Source organism: Ambystoma mexicanum, chromosome 13, assembly GCF_040938575.1.
Source record: "Ambystoma mexicanum isolate Mex_15411 chromosome 13, UKY_AmexF1_1, whole genome shotgun sequence".
NCBI lineage: Eukaryota > Metazoa > Chordata > Amphibia > Caudata > Ambystomatidae > Ambystoma > Ambystoma mexicanum.
In genome coordinates, this window is record NC_090938.1 from 342,358,235 (window position 1) to 342,370,529 (window position 12,295).

The 12,295-nt window shown below is 48.9% G+C and overlaps 5 non-coding genes across 5 annotated transcripts; all 5 read right to left on the reverse strand.

The window, feature by feature from the left end:
* Positions 1–2,036: 2,036 nt before the first annotated feature.
* TRNAR-ACG (transfer RNA arginine (anticodon ACG)) lies at positions 2,037–2,109 on the reverse strand. Its single transcript has one exon. It is a non-coding gene; the product is annotated as a tRNA-Arg (tRNA).
* Positions 2,110–2,421: 312 nt separating this feature from the next.
* On the reverse strand, positions 2,422–2,494 carry TRNAR-ACG (transfer RNA arginine (anticodon ACG)). The gene has a single exon. It is a non-coding gene; the product is annotated as a tRNA-Arg (tRNA).
* A 4,526-nt stretch (positions 2,495–7,020) lies between these two features.
* TRNAR-ACG (transfer RNA arginine (anticodon ACG)) lies at positions 7,021–7,093 on the reverse strand. Its single transcript has one exon. It is a non-coding gene; the product is annotated as a tRNA-Arg (tRNA).
* A 312-nt stretch (positions 7,094–7,405) lies between these two features.
* TRNAR-ACG (transfer RNA arginine (anticodon ACG)) lies at positions 7,406–7,478 on the reverse strand. Its single transcript has one exon. It is a non-coding gene; the product is annotated as a tRNA-Arg (tRNA).
* Positions 7,479–12,001: 4,523 nt separating this feature from the next.
* Positions 12,002–12,074, reverse strand: TRNAR-ACG (transfer RNA arginine (anticodon ACG)). Its single transcript has one exon. It is a non-coding gene; the product is annotated as a tRNA-Arg (tRNA).
* Between the last annotated feature and the right edge of the window lie 221 nt (positions 12,075–12,295).

Consider the following 12,295-nt stretch of genomic DNA (forward strand, 5'->3'; position numbering starts at 1 on the left):
AGCAAAGGCAGAAGCAAAGAGGAAGGTCTTGAGGTGCTTCCGGAACCAGAGATGGTTCTCCTCAAGTTTCAGTGTGGCAGGCAGGCTGTTCCAGAGGGAGGCCCCAGCTGAGGAAAGAGATCTACCCCCAACTCGTTGCTTGGAGAAGCGACCGGCCCTGAGGGAGTTGGAGGTGGAGGAGAAAAGAGCTCGAGTGGGAAGGTATTTACGGAGGGAGAGTTGAAGGTATTTTGGACCCAGGCCCCAGTAAGCCTTGTGGACAATGCAGAGGGACTTGAATTTAACCCTTGCAGCCACTGGGAGCAATGAAAAGATTTCAGGGCTGGAGAGATACGATCCCTGGGCTTCAGACCAAGGAAACGTCTTGCAGTCCTGTTCTGGATGAGTTGCAGAGGACAGAGAGAAGAAGCAGGCAGATTTAGAAAGAGGCTGTTGCAGTAGTCTAGCCTAGAGAGAATCAGAGCTCTAGATACAGTAAGCTTCTGGGGGAAGGAGAGGAAAGGAACAATACCTCTGCAAATGTACAGTTGGTAGTTTGACTTCTTAGAGATCTCAGAGATGTGAGAAGAAAAGGAGAGTGTGGAGTCGAAGATGACCCCAAGGTTCTTAGCCTCAAAGGTGGGAGCAGGAAGAGGGCCAAGGGAGGCCGGCCAGAGAGTGGCAGGAAAGGAGGGTGCAGGTGTGCCGATGAGGAGAATCTCTGCCTAAATGGGATTAAGGCAGAGATCATTGGCGGCAGACCAGTCCTGGATGGCAGACAGACGGTCAGAGATGAGGGAGGGAAGCCTGAAAACAAGCAGAGTGTCATCCGCATAGCACTGAAAGTTGAAGCAGAGAGCTGCAATGCGGTGGGAAATGGGTGCCAGGTATTGGTTGAACAGCCAGGGAGAGAGGTTAGACCCGTGGGGAACACCACAAGTAGAGAATGAGATGGCGAAAAGGAAGGACCCAAGTTGGACCTGGGAGGGCCGATCAGAGTGGAAAGAGGTCATCCAGGCCAGGGCCTGATCAGTGATACCCGGCTTATCACGGAGACAGTTGAGCAGGATGGCATGGTTGACCGTGTCAAAGGCAGAAGAGAAATCGAGTAGGATGAGGACCCAAAAGGGATGTTAGAGTCATGGTTGGACAGCAGGTCTTCACAGGTGTTCAGGAGAGCAGTTTCCATGCTTCTGACAGCTCTGAAGCCAGGCTGATGGTCATGGAGACAACCAACAGAGTCGGTGTGAAGATTAAGCTGGGAGATGGTCAGCTTTTCCAAGAGTTTGCCCTGGAAAGGAGTGATAGAAACCTGCGAAGTTAGCCGGGCCGGAGGGGTCGGCTGTGGAATTTTTGAGAAGAGGGTGCACAAGAGAATGCTTCAGAGTGGAGGGGAAGATTCCACAGGTGATGGAATGGTTACAGAAGTCGGCCAGATTCAGAGCAAGGGTGTCAATGTGGTCCTTGATGGTTTTGGACGAACAGGGAAGAACCTGTTTTGACTGGAATCACACAATCTCCTGGGCTTGCGCCAATCTGGTTTCCAACCAAGCCACGGCACTGAATCGGCCTTACTGGACCTAAAGATTCAACAGGATGATATCAAAGATGCCAAGAAGCAAGCCCTCCTCTTGTTACTGGGCCTGTCTGCAGCCTTCGACCATGTATACATATTGAATAAATCAAAAAGGCAGCCTATGATCGAGCCAGCCAGGTGTCAACCTGGAATTAGTCAAATGTGTTATCCATTGCGCCACTGGACCGCTGCTACAGCGTGAGCAGGAGTCAGCACTTTTGTAACGAAACAGAAGTTTCCTGCTTGAGACACAGTGAGAAACGTACTTCTCATTTTTACAAGGAGAGGTAGAAAAAAACGCTACAAGCCCACAATGAGCAGGTGAGCGAGCGTGTGCCATCATGAGAAACTTAGTTCTCATTTTTCCCAGAGGAGAGGTAGAAAAAACGCACTAACTACGAACAAACAATGTGCTTTTGTGTGCCATGCGTGACAAGGCTCATTTTTAAATACTTTCTAGAACAAAAAGGCAGCATGCGAACGAGCCAGCCAGGAGTCGAACCTGGAATCTTCTGCTCCGTAGGCAGACGCGTTATCCATTGCGCCACTGGCCCTCTGCTGCAGTGACTTTTGGAATCAGCACTTTTGTTACGACGCAGAGGCTCATCATGCGGATTGAGCCATCATGAGCAACTTAGTTCTCATTTTTATAAGGAGAGGTGGTTGAAAACACGCCTACGAACTGACAATGAGCAGGCGTGTGCCATGTGTTAGAGACATCATGAGAAATAACGTAGTTCCCATTTTTTCTCCCGAGTAGAGGTAGAAACACGCTGCAACAGTGACTACAAACACACAATGAGCTTTCGAGTGCCTTGCGTGAGAAGGCTCATTTTTAAATACAGAACAAAAAGGCAGCATTTGAACGAGCCAGCCAGGAGTCGAACCTGGAATCTTCTGCTCCGTAGGCAGACGCGTTATCCATTGCGCCACTGGCCCGCTGCTGCACTGTGAGCTGCATTCAGCACTTTTGTTACGAACCAGAGGCTCAGGTCGGGCTGCCTGAGACATCACGAGAAACTTTGTTCTCATTTTTACAGCGAGAGGTAGGAAAAACGCTACCAACACACAATAAGCAGGCGTGTGACATGTGTTAAAGAAGGCTCATTTTTAAATACTTTATTGAAAACAATACATACACACATCTGACAAAGAACACATTTGGCATCAGATACTGCCCGGATTGCAACTGTCTGCACGTATTTTCTGGCGAGTTTTACGGACCAAGCATCTCATTTATTGTACGATAGCACTCACATTTTCATGCGCAAATAACAGATTTAGACTGTTTTCACTTTTTAGTATTGTACCATTTTATGTGCTCGGTGCTCTTCAGTGTTAAATCCGCGGGAGAGGATGATCTGTACCCAGATCAACCCCAAAAGTGCCATACAGATATGAAACAGGTAAGGCCTGAGTGATAGGCGTGCCAAGGAGTACTCGACATGCATGCCACAGAAACGCGAAACATGCAACAAGTGAGAGACATAAAATGGGGTTTTTCACTTTAAGAAAATAACATATAATATATTGAATACAATTTTTTGTTTACTTCTTAAAAGGTGTTTTATTGAGCTGTAGCCTTCCTCTTAGAGAGCAGGACTAAGAAGCCCGGCTGGAGCATTTCAGCACATTTTTATTTCCTTTTGGCGATCGCTGTGTCAGGGTGTTGGGTTGGGGCTCCAAGATTGCCGAACACCAGGCGAGCAGTCTATCATGGGGAACAGTTTAGTATACAACACCGGTGCGATGAAGGCACATGGCCTACTGTGCATTTTAAGCACCACCTATAAGCCGAAACCGTTGCATTGAAGTACAGGTAGGAGGGAGATGACATGTGAAGAGGGACACACGACTTGGTTTTTTTTGGGTTATTTATTTGTTAAATATTGTTGGTTGTTTATCGTCTAATTGACTGCCTTGGGCCATGCTTACCTCTTTGGCCATTCCCACCCACTCCTTGCCCCTCCCACCCAAAACTCAACCCCTGGTATCTATGTTGTTTCTAAGCAGTCTGCTGTGAGTTAATGGCTTAATTGCCGCTGTAAATGGCTACCGGTATAATAACAAAAATCTTACCCAATTCTACCTGTCCTTAACTCACTACCCCACCCCCTCTATTCCCACCTCTCCCCTCTCACCCAATCTACCCTTATCCCCACCCTACTCTACCACCACTGACTATACCCCAAACCACTCTACACCTACCCCACTCTTCGCTACCCACAATATCCCACACCACTGTAGACCTACCCTACCCACTGCCCCACCCCACTGTACCCCTATCCATCAAACCACTGTAGACTGGCAAGGTGACACGAGGTCCTTTGATCCCAATAGATTTCGCCCAGCCTTTCCATATCTTCAGATCACTACCGAGTTAAGGTACGTGTTTGTTGAGTCTTCAACTTACCCCAGACCTACGCTAGTTGTTCAAGATCAGACAGGCAGTCAAAGTGAACAGGCACGCCTTTGACAGTGTCTCTTCGGATGTAGGTAGATGCACAAAGTATTCTATTCTGAGGTCCATGCATTCTGCCATGTAAGCGCCAAACAGCCCTTTCACGGGAAGACCCTTCAAAAAGTAAAGACTCCGCTTTCTGTATGTTGGCATGTAGCACGTAGCCCATCTTGGCAGATAGCGTACATCACATTGCATCTAGTGGTGGCCCTATGTTGTGATTCTTCACTTGCCAAATCATAGCAGTGCTAAAAGGTCATGGCCAAGAGGCCTCAGCGGCAGGGGATCTGCGTCCAGTGCAAATTGGCACATGCCAAAACGTCCTGAACAATGGAGAAGGCAAAGAAGTTTCATTAGTGGTGTAATGGGAGGATAAATCGTGTTCCAGATGTTGGGGACATCCCTCAGACCTGTTAAGGGCCTCCATCACACCACTGTGGAATTATCCTTGTTTGTTACTGTTTGCAATGAATGATTGAAGGAGTTGCGTATCTTCAGATCTATAGATTCCTGCTATGATATGACATGATATTGTATTTGAATCGTACTCATACACGCGTGTTTCAGAGCGTGACGAGGCAAGGGAGGGGAAGAAGGGAGGACAAAACAGCGATCTTCCTAGGCCCAGTGACATTGAGAATGCTCAAGTGCAGGGGAGAGGGAGGGAGGAAAGTGAAAGGAGAGGGGCGAGGTGGAACGTGCCTAGGAAGGGATAAAAACAACAACAACTGGTAGCGCAGCCAGCAGGGTGGCAAGTGCGAGGTTTAAAGCGCAGACAAGGGGTGTCTGATAAGTGCAGGTAAGGGCACTGTAGGGTTACAGATACAGACCCAAGTGCAAGGATTGCGTGCAAGGTTTGCCAGGAGGCAGTGCAGGTGTGCGGCTGGGTGGGCAGGGACCTTGGCCCGAAATCAGAGGGTAGCCAGGTGCACGGAGCCGAAGCAGACAGATCAGCAGGGGAGCGGAAGAGCAAAGGCAGAAGCAAAGAGGAAGGTCTTGAGGTGCTTCCGGAACCAGAGATGGTTCTCCTCAAGTTTCAGTGTGGCAGGCAGGCTGTTCCAGAGGGAGGCCCCAGCTGAGGAAAGAGATCTACCCCCAACTCGTTGCTTGGAGAAGCGACCGGCCCTGAGGGAGTTGGAGGTGGAGGAGAAAAGAGCTCGAGTGGGAAGGTATTTACGGAGGGAGAGTTGAAGGTATTTTGGACCCAGGCCCCAGTAAGCCTTGTGGACAATGCAGAGGGACTTGAATTTAACCCTTGCAGCCACTGGGAGCAATGAAAAGATTTCAGGGCTGGAGAGATACGATCCCTGGGCTTCAGACCAAGGAAACGTCTTGCAGTCCTGTTCTGGATGAGTTGCAGAGGACAGAGAGAAGAAGCAGGCAGATTTAGAAAGAGGCTGTTGCAGTAGTCTAGCCTAGAGAGAATCAGAGCTCTAGATACAGTAAGCTTCTGGGGGAAGGAGAGGAAAGGAACAATACCTCTGCAAATGTACAGTTGGTAGTTTGACTTCTTAGAGATCTCAGAGATGTGAGAAGAAAAGGAGAGTGTGGAGTCGAAGATGACCCCAAGGTTCTTAGCCTCAAAGGTGGGAGCAGGAAGAGGGCCAAGGGAGGCCGGCCAGAGAGTGGCAGGAAAGGAGGGTGCAGGTGTGCCGATGAGGAGAATCTCTGCCTAAATGGGATTAAGGCAGAGATCATTGGCGGCAGACCAGTCCTGGATGGCAGACAGACGGTCAGAGATGAGGGAGGGAAGCCTGAAAACAAGCAGAGTGTCATCCGCATAGCACTGAAAGTTGAAGCAGAGAGCTGCAATGCGGTGGGAAATGGGTGCCAGGTATTGGTTGAACAGCCAGGGAGAGAGGTTAGACCCGTGGGGAACACCACAAGTAGAGAATGAGATGGCGAAAAGGAAGGACCCAAGTTGGACCTGGGAGGGCCGATCAGAGTGGAAAGAGGTCATCCAGGCCAGGGCCTGATCAGTGATACCCGGCTTATCACGGAGACAGTTGAGCAGGATGGCATGGTTGACCGTGTCAAAGGCAGAAGAGAAATCGAGTAGGATGAGGACCCAAAAGGGATGTTAGAGTCATGGTTGGACAGCAGGTCTTCACAGGTGTTCAGGAGAGCAGTTTCCATGCTTCTGACAGCTCTGAAGCCAGGCTGATGGTCATGGAGACAACCAACAGAGTCGGTGTGAAGATTAAGCTGGGAGATGGTCAGCTTTTCCAAGAGTTTGCCCTGGAAAGGAGTGATAGAAACCTGCGAAGTTAGCCGGGCCGGAGGGGTCGGCTGTGGAATTTTTGAGAAGAGGGTGCACAAGAGAATGCTTCAGAGTGGAGGGGAAGATTCCACAGGTGATGGAATGGTTACAGAAGTCGGACAGATTCAGAGCAAGGGTGTCAATGTGGTCCTTGATGGTTTTGGACGAACAGGGAAGAACCTGTTTTGACTGGAATCACACAATCTCCTGGGCTTGCGCCAATCTGGTTTCCAACCAAGCCACGGCACTGAATCGGCCTTACTGGACCTAAAGATTCAACAGGATGATATCAAAGATGCCAAGAAGCAAGCCCTCCTCTTGTTACTGGGCCTGTCTGCAGCCTTCGACCATGTATACATATTGAATAAATCAAAAAGGCAGCCTATGATCGAGCCAGCCAGGAGTCAACCTGGAATTAGTCAAATGTGTTATCCATTGCGCCACTGGACCGCTGCTACAGCGTGAGCAGGAGTCAGCACTTTTGTAACGAAACAGAAGTTTCCTGCTTGAGACACAGTGAGAAACGTACTTCTCATTTTTACAAGGAGAGGTAGAAAAAAACGCTACAAGCCCACAATGAGCAGGTGAGCGAGCGTGTGCCATCATGAGAAACTTAGTTCTCATTTTTTCCAGAGGAGAGGTAGAAAAAACGCACTAACTACGAACAAACAATGTGCTTTTGTGTGCCATGCGTGACAAGGCTCATTTTTAAATACTTTCTAGAACAAAAAGGCAGCATGCAAACGAGCCAGCCAGGAGTCGAACCTGGAATCTTCTGCTCCGTAGGCAGACGCGTTATCCATTGCGCCACTGGCCCTCTGCTGCAGTGACTCTTGGAATCAGCACTTTTGTTACGACGCAGATGCTCATCATGCGGATTGAGCCATCATGAGCAACTTAGTTCTCATTTTTATAAGGAGAGGTGGTTGAAAACACGCCTACGAACTGACAATGAGCAGGCGTGTGCCATGTGTTAGAGACATCATGAGAAATAACGTAGTTCCCATTTTTTCTCCCGAGTAGAGGTAGAAACACGCTGCAACAGTGACTACAAACACACAATGAGCTTTCGAGTGCCTTGCGTGAGAAGGCTCATTTTTAAATACAGAACAAAAAGGCAGCATTTGAACGAGCCAGCCAGGAGTCGAACCTGGAATCTTCTGCTCCGTAGGCAGACGCGTTATCCATTGCGCCACTGGCCCGCTGCTGCACTGTGAGCTGCATTCAGCACTTTTGTTACGAACCAGAGGCTCAGGTCGGGCTGCCTGAGACATCACGAGAAACTTTGTTCTCATTTTTACAGCGAGAGGTAGGAAAAACGCTACCAACACACAATAAGCAGGCGTGTGACATGTGTTAAAGAAGGCTCATTTTTAAATACTTTATTGAAAACAATACATACACACATCTGATAAAGAACGCATTTGGCATCAGATACTGCCCGGATTGCAACTCTCTGCACGTATTTTCTGGCGAGTTCTACGGACCAAGCATCTCATTTATTGTACTATAGCACTCATATTTTCATGCGCAAATAACAGATTTAGACTGTTTTCACTTTTTAGTATTGTACCATTTTATGTGCTCGGTGCTCTTCAGTGTTAAATCCGCGGAGAGGATGATCTGTACCCAGATCAACCCCAAAAGTGCCATACAGATATGAAACAGGTAAGGCCTGAGTGATAGGCGTGCCAAGGAGTACTCGACGTGCATGCCACAGAAACGCGAAACATGCAACAAGTGAGAGACATAAAATGGGGTTTTTCACTTTAAGAAATAACATATAATATATTGAATACAATTTTTTGTTTACTTCTTAAAAGGTGTTTTATTGAGCTGTAGCCTTCCTCTTAGAGAGCAGGACTAAGAAGCCCGGCTGGAGCATTTCAGCACATTTTTATTTCCTTTTGGCGATCGCTGTGTCAGGGTGTTGGGTTGGGGCTCCAAGATTGCCGAACACCAGGCGAGCAGTCTATCATGGGGAACAGTTTAGTATACAACACCGGTGCGATGAAGGCACATGGCCTACTGTGCATTTTAAGCACCACCTATAAGCCGAAACCGTTGCATTGAAGTACAGGTAGGAGGGAGATGACATGTGAAGAGGGACGCACGACTTGGTTTTTTTGGGTTATTTATTTGTTAAATATTGTTGGTTGTTTATCGTCTAATTGACTGCCTTGGGCCATGCTTACCTCTTTGGCCATTCCCACCCACTCCTTGCCCCTCCCACCCAAAACTCAACCCCTGGTATCTATGTTGTTTCTAAGCAGTCTGCTGTGAGTTAATGGCTTAATTGCCGCTGTAAATGGCTACCGGTATAATAACAAAAATCTTACCCAATTCTACCTGTCCTTAACTCACTACCCCACCCCCTCTATTCCCACCTCTCCCCTCTCACCCAATCTACCCTTATCCCCACCCTACTCTACCACCACTGACTATACCCCAAACCACTCTACACCTACCCCACTCTTCGCTACCCACAATATCCCACACCACTGTAGACCTACCCTACCCACTGCCCCACCCCACTGTACCCCTATCCATCAAACCACTGTAGACTGGCAAGGTGACACGAGGTCCTTTGATCCCAATAGATTTCGCCCAGCCTTTCCATATCTTCAGATCACTACCGAGTTAAGGTACGTGTTTGTTGAGTCTTCAATTTACCCCAGACCTACGCTAGTTGTTCAAGATCAGACAGGCAGTCAAAGTGAACAGGCACGCCTTTGACAGTGTCTCTTCGGATGTAGGTAGATGCACAAAGTATTCTATTCTGAGGTCCATGCATTCTGCCATGTAAGCGCCAAACAGCCCTTTCACGGGAAGACCCTTCAAAAAGTAAAGACTCCGCTTTCTGTATGTTGGCATGTAGCACGTAGCCCATCTTGGCAGATAGCGTACATCACATTGCTTCTAGTGGTGGCCCCATGTTGTGATTCTTCACTTGCCAAATCATAGCAGTGCTAAAAGGTCATGGCCAAGAGGCCTCAGCGGCAGGGGATCTGCGTCCAGTGCAAATTGGCACATGCCAAAACGTCTTGAACAATGGAGAAGGCAAAGAAGTTTCATTAGTGGTGTAATGGGAGGATAAATCGTGTTCCAGATGTTGGGGACATCCCTCAGACCTGTTAAGGGCCTCCATCACACCACTGAGGAATTATCCTTGTTTGTTACTGTTTGCAATGAATGATTGAAGGAGTTGCGTATCTTCAGATCTATAGATTCCTGCTATGATATGACATGATATTGTATTTGAATCGTACTCATACACGCGTGTTTCAGAGCGTGACGAGGCAAGGGAGGGGAAGAAGGGAGGACAAAACAGCGATCTTCCTAGGCCCAGTGACATTGAGAATGCTCAAGTGCAGGGGAGAGGGAGGGAGGAAAGTGCAAGGAGAGGGGCGAGGTGGAACGTGCCTAGGAAGGGATAAAAACAACAACAACTGGTAGCGCAGCCAGCAGGGTGGCAAGTGTGAGGTTTAAAGCGCAGACAAGGGGTGTCTGATAAGTGCAGGTAAGGGCACTGTAGGGTTACAGATACAGACCCAAGTGCAAGGATTGCGTGCAAGGGTTGCCAGGAGGCAGTGCAGGTGTGCGGCTGGGTGGGCAGGGACCTTGGCCCGAAATCAGAGGGTAGCCAGGTGCACGGAGCCGAAGCAGACAGATCAGCAGGGGAGCGGAAGAGCAAAGGCAGAAGCAAAGAGGAAGGTCTTGAGGTGCTTCCGGAACCAGAGATGGTTCTCCTCAAGTTTCAGTGTGGCAGGCAGGCTGTTCCAGAGGGAGGCCCCAGCTGAGGAAAGAGATCTACCCCCAACTCGTTGCTTGGAGAAGCGACCGGCCCTGAGGGAGTTGGAGGTGGAGGAGAAAAGAGCTCGAGTGGGAAGGTATTTACGGAGGGAGAGTTGAAGGTATTTTGGACCCAGGCCCCAGTAAGCCTTGTGGACAATGCAGAGGGACTTGAATTTAACCCTTGCAGCCACTGGGAGCAATGAAAAGATTTCAGGGCTGGAGAGATACGATCCCTGGGCTTCAGACCAAGGAAACGTCTTGCAGTCCTGTTCTGGATGAGTTGCAGAGGACAGAGAGAAGAAGCAGGCAGATTTAGAAAGAGGCTGTTGCAGTAGTCTAGCCTAGAGAGAATCAGAGCTCTAGATACAGTAAGCTTCTGGGGGAAGGAGAGGAAAGGAACAATACCTCTGCAAATGTACAGTTGGTAGTTTGACTTCTTAGAGATGTCAGAGATGTGAGAAGAAAAGGAGAGTGTGGAGTCGAAGATGACCCCAAGGTTCTTAGCCTCAAAGGTGGGAGCAGGAAGAGGGCCAAGGGAGGCCGGCCAGAGAGTGGCAGGAAAGGAGGGTGCAGGTGTGCCGATGAGGAGAATCTCTGCCTAAATGGGATTAAGGCAGAGATCATTGGCGGCAGACCAGTCCTGGATGGCAGACAGACGGTCAGAGATGAGGGAGGGAAGCCTGAAAACAAGCAGAGTGTCATCCGCATAGCACTGAAAGTTGAAGCAGAGAGCTGCAATGCGGTGGGAAATGGGTGCCAGGTATTGGTTGAACAGCCAGGGAGAGAGGTTAGACCCGTGGGGAACACCACAAGTAGAGAATGAGATGGCGAAAAGGAAGGACCCAAGTTGGACCTGGGAGGGCCGATCAGAGTGGAAAGAGGTCATCCAGGCCAGGGCCTGATCAGTGATACCCGGCTTATCACGGAGACAGTTGAGCAGGATGGCATGGTTGACCGTGTCAAAGGCAGAAGAGAAATCGAGTAGGATGAGGACCCAAAAGGGATGTTAGAGTCATGGTTGGACAGCAGGTCTTCACAGGTGTTCAGGAGAGCAGTTTCCATGCTTCTGACAGCTCTGAAGCCAGGCTGATGGTCATGGAGACAACCAACAGAGTCGGTGTGAAGATTAAGCTGGGAGATGGTCAGCTTTTCCAAGAGTTTGCCCTGGAAAGGAGTGATAGAAACCTGCGAAGTTAGCCGGGCCGGAGGGGTCGGCTGTGGAATTTTTGAGAAGAGGGTGCACAAGAGAATGCTTCAGAGTGGAGGGGAAGATTCCACAGGTGATGGAATGGTTACAGAAGTCGGCCAGATTCAGAGCAAGGGTGTCAATGTGGTCCTTGATGGTTTTGGACGAACAGGGAAGAACCTGTTTTGACTGGAATCACACAATCTCCTGGGCTTGCGCCAATCTGGTTTCCAACCAAGCCACGGCACTGAATCGGCCTTACTGGACCTAAAGATTCAACAGGATGATATCAAAGATGCCAAGAAGCAAGCCCTCCTCTTGTTACTGGGCCTGTCTGCAGCCTTCGACCATGTATACATATTGAATAAATCAAAAAGGCAGCCTATGATCGAGCCAGCCAGGAGTCAACCTGGAATTAGTCAAATGTGTTATCCATTGCGCCACTGGACCGCTGCTACAGCGTGAGCAGGAGTCAGCACTTTTGTAACGAAATAGAAGTTTCCTGCTTGAGACACAGTGAGAAACGTACTTCTCATTTTTACAAGGAGAGGTAGAAAAAAACGCTACAAGCCCACAATGAGCAGGTGAGCGAGCGTGTGCCATCATGAGAAACTTAGTTCTCATTTTTCCCAGAGGAGAGGTAGAAAAAACGCACTAACTACGAACAAACAATGTGCTTTTGTGTGCCATGCGTGACAAGGCTCATTTTTAAATACTTTCTAGAACAAAAAGGCAGCATGCGAACGAGCCAGCCAGGAGTCGAACATGGAATCTTCTGCTCCGTAGGCAGACGCGTTATCCATTGCGCCACTGGCCCTCTGCTGCAGTGACTCTTGGAATCAGCACTTTTGTTACGACGCAGATGCTCATCATGCGGATTGAACCATCATGAGCAACTTAGTTCTCATTTTTATAAGGAGAGGTGGTTGAAAACACGCCTACGAACTGACAATGAGCAGGCGTGTGCCATGTGTTAGAGACATCATGAGAAATAACGTAGTTCCCATTTTTTCTCCCGAGTAGAGGTAGAAACACGCT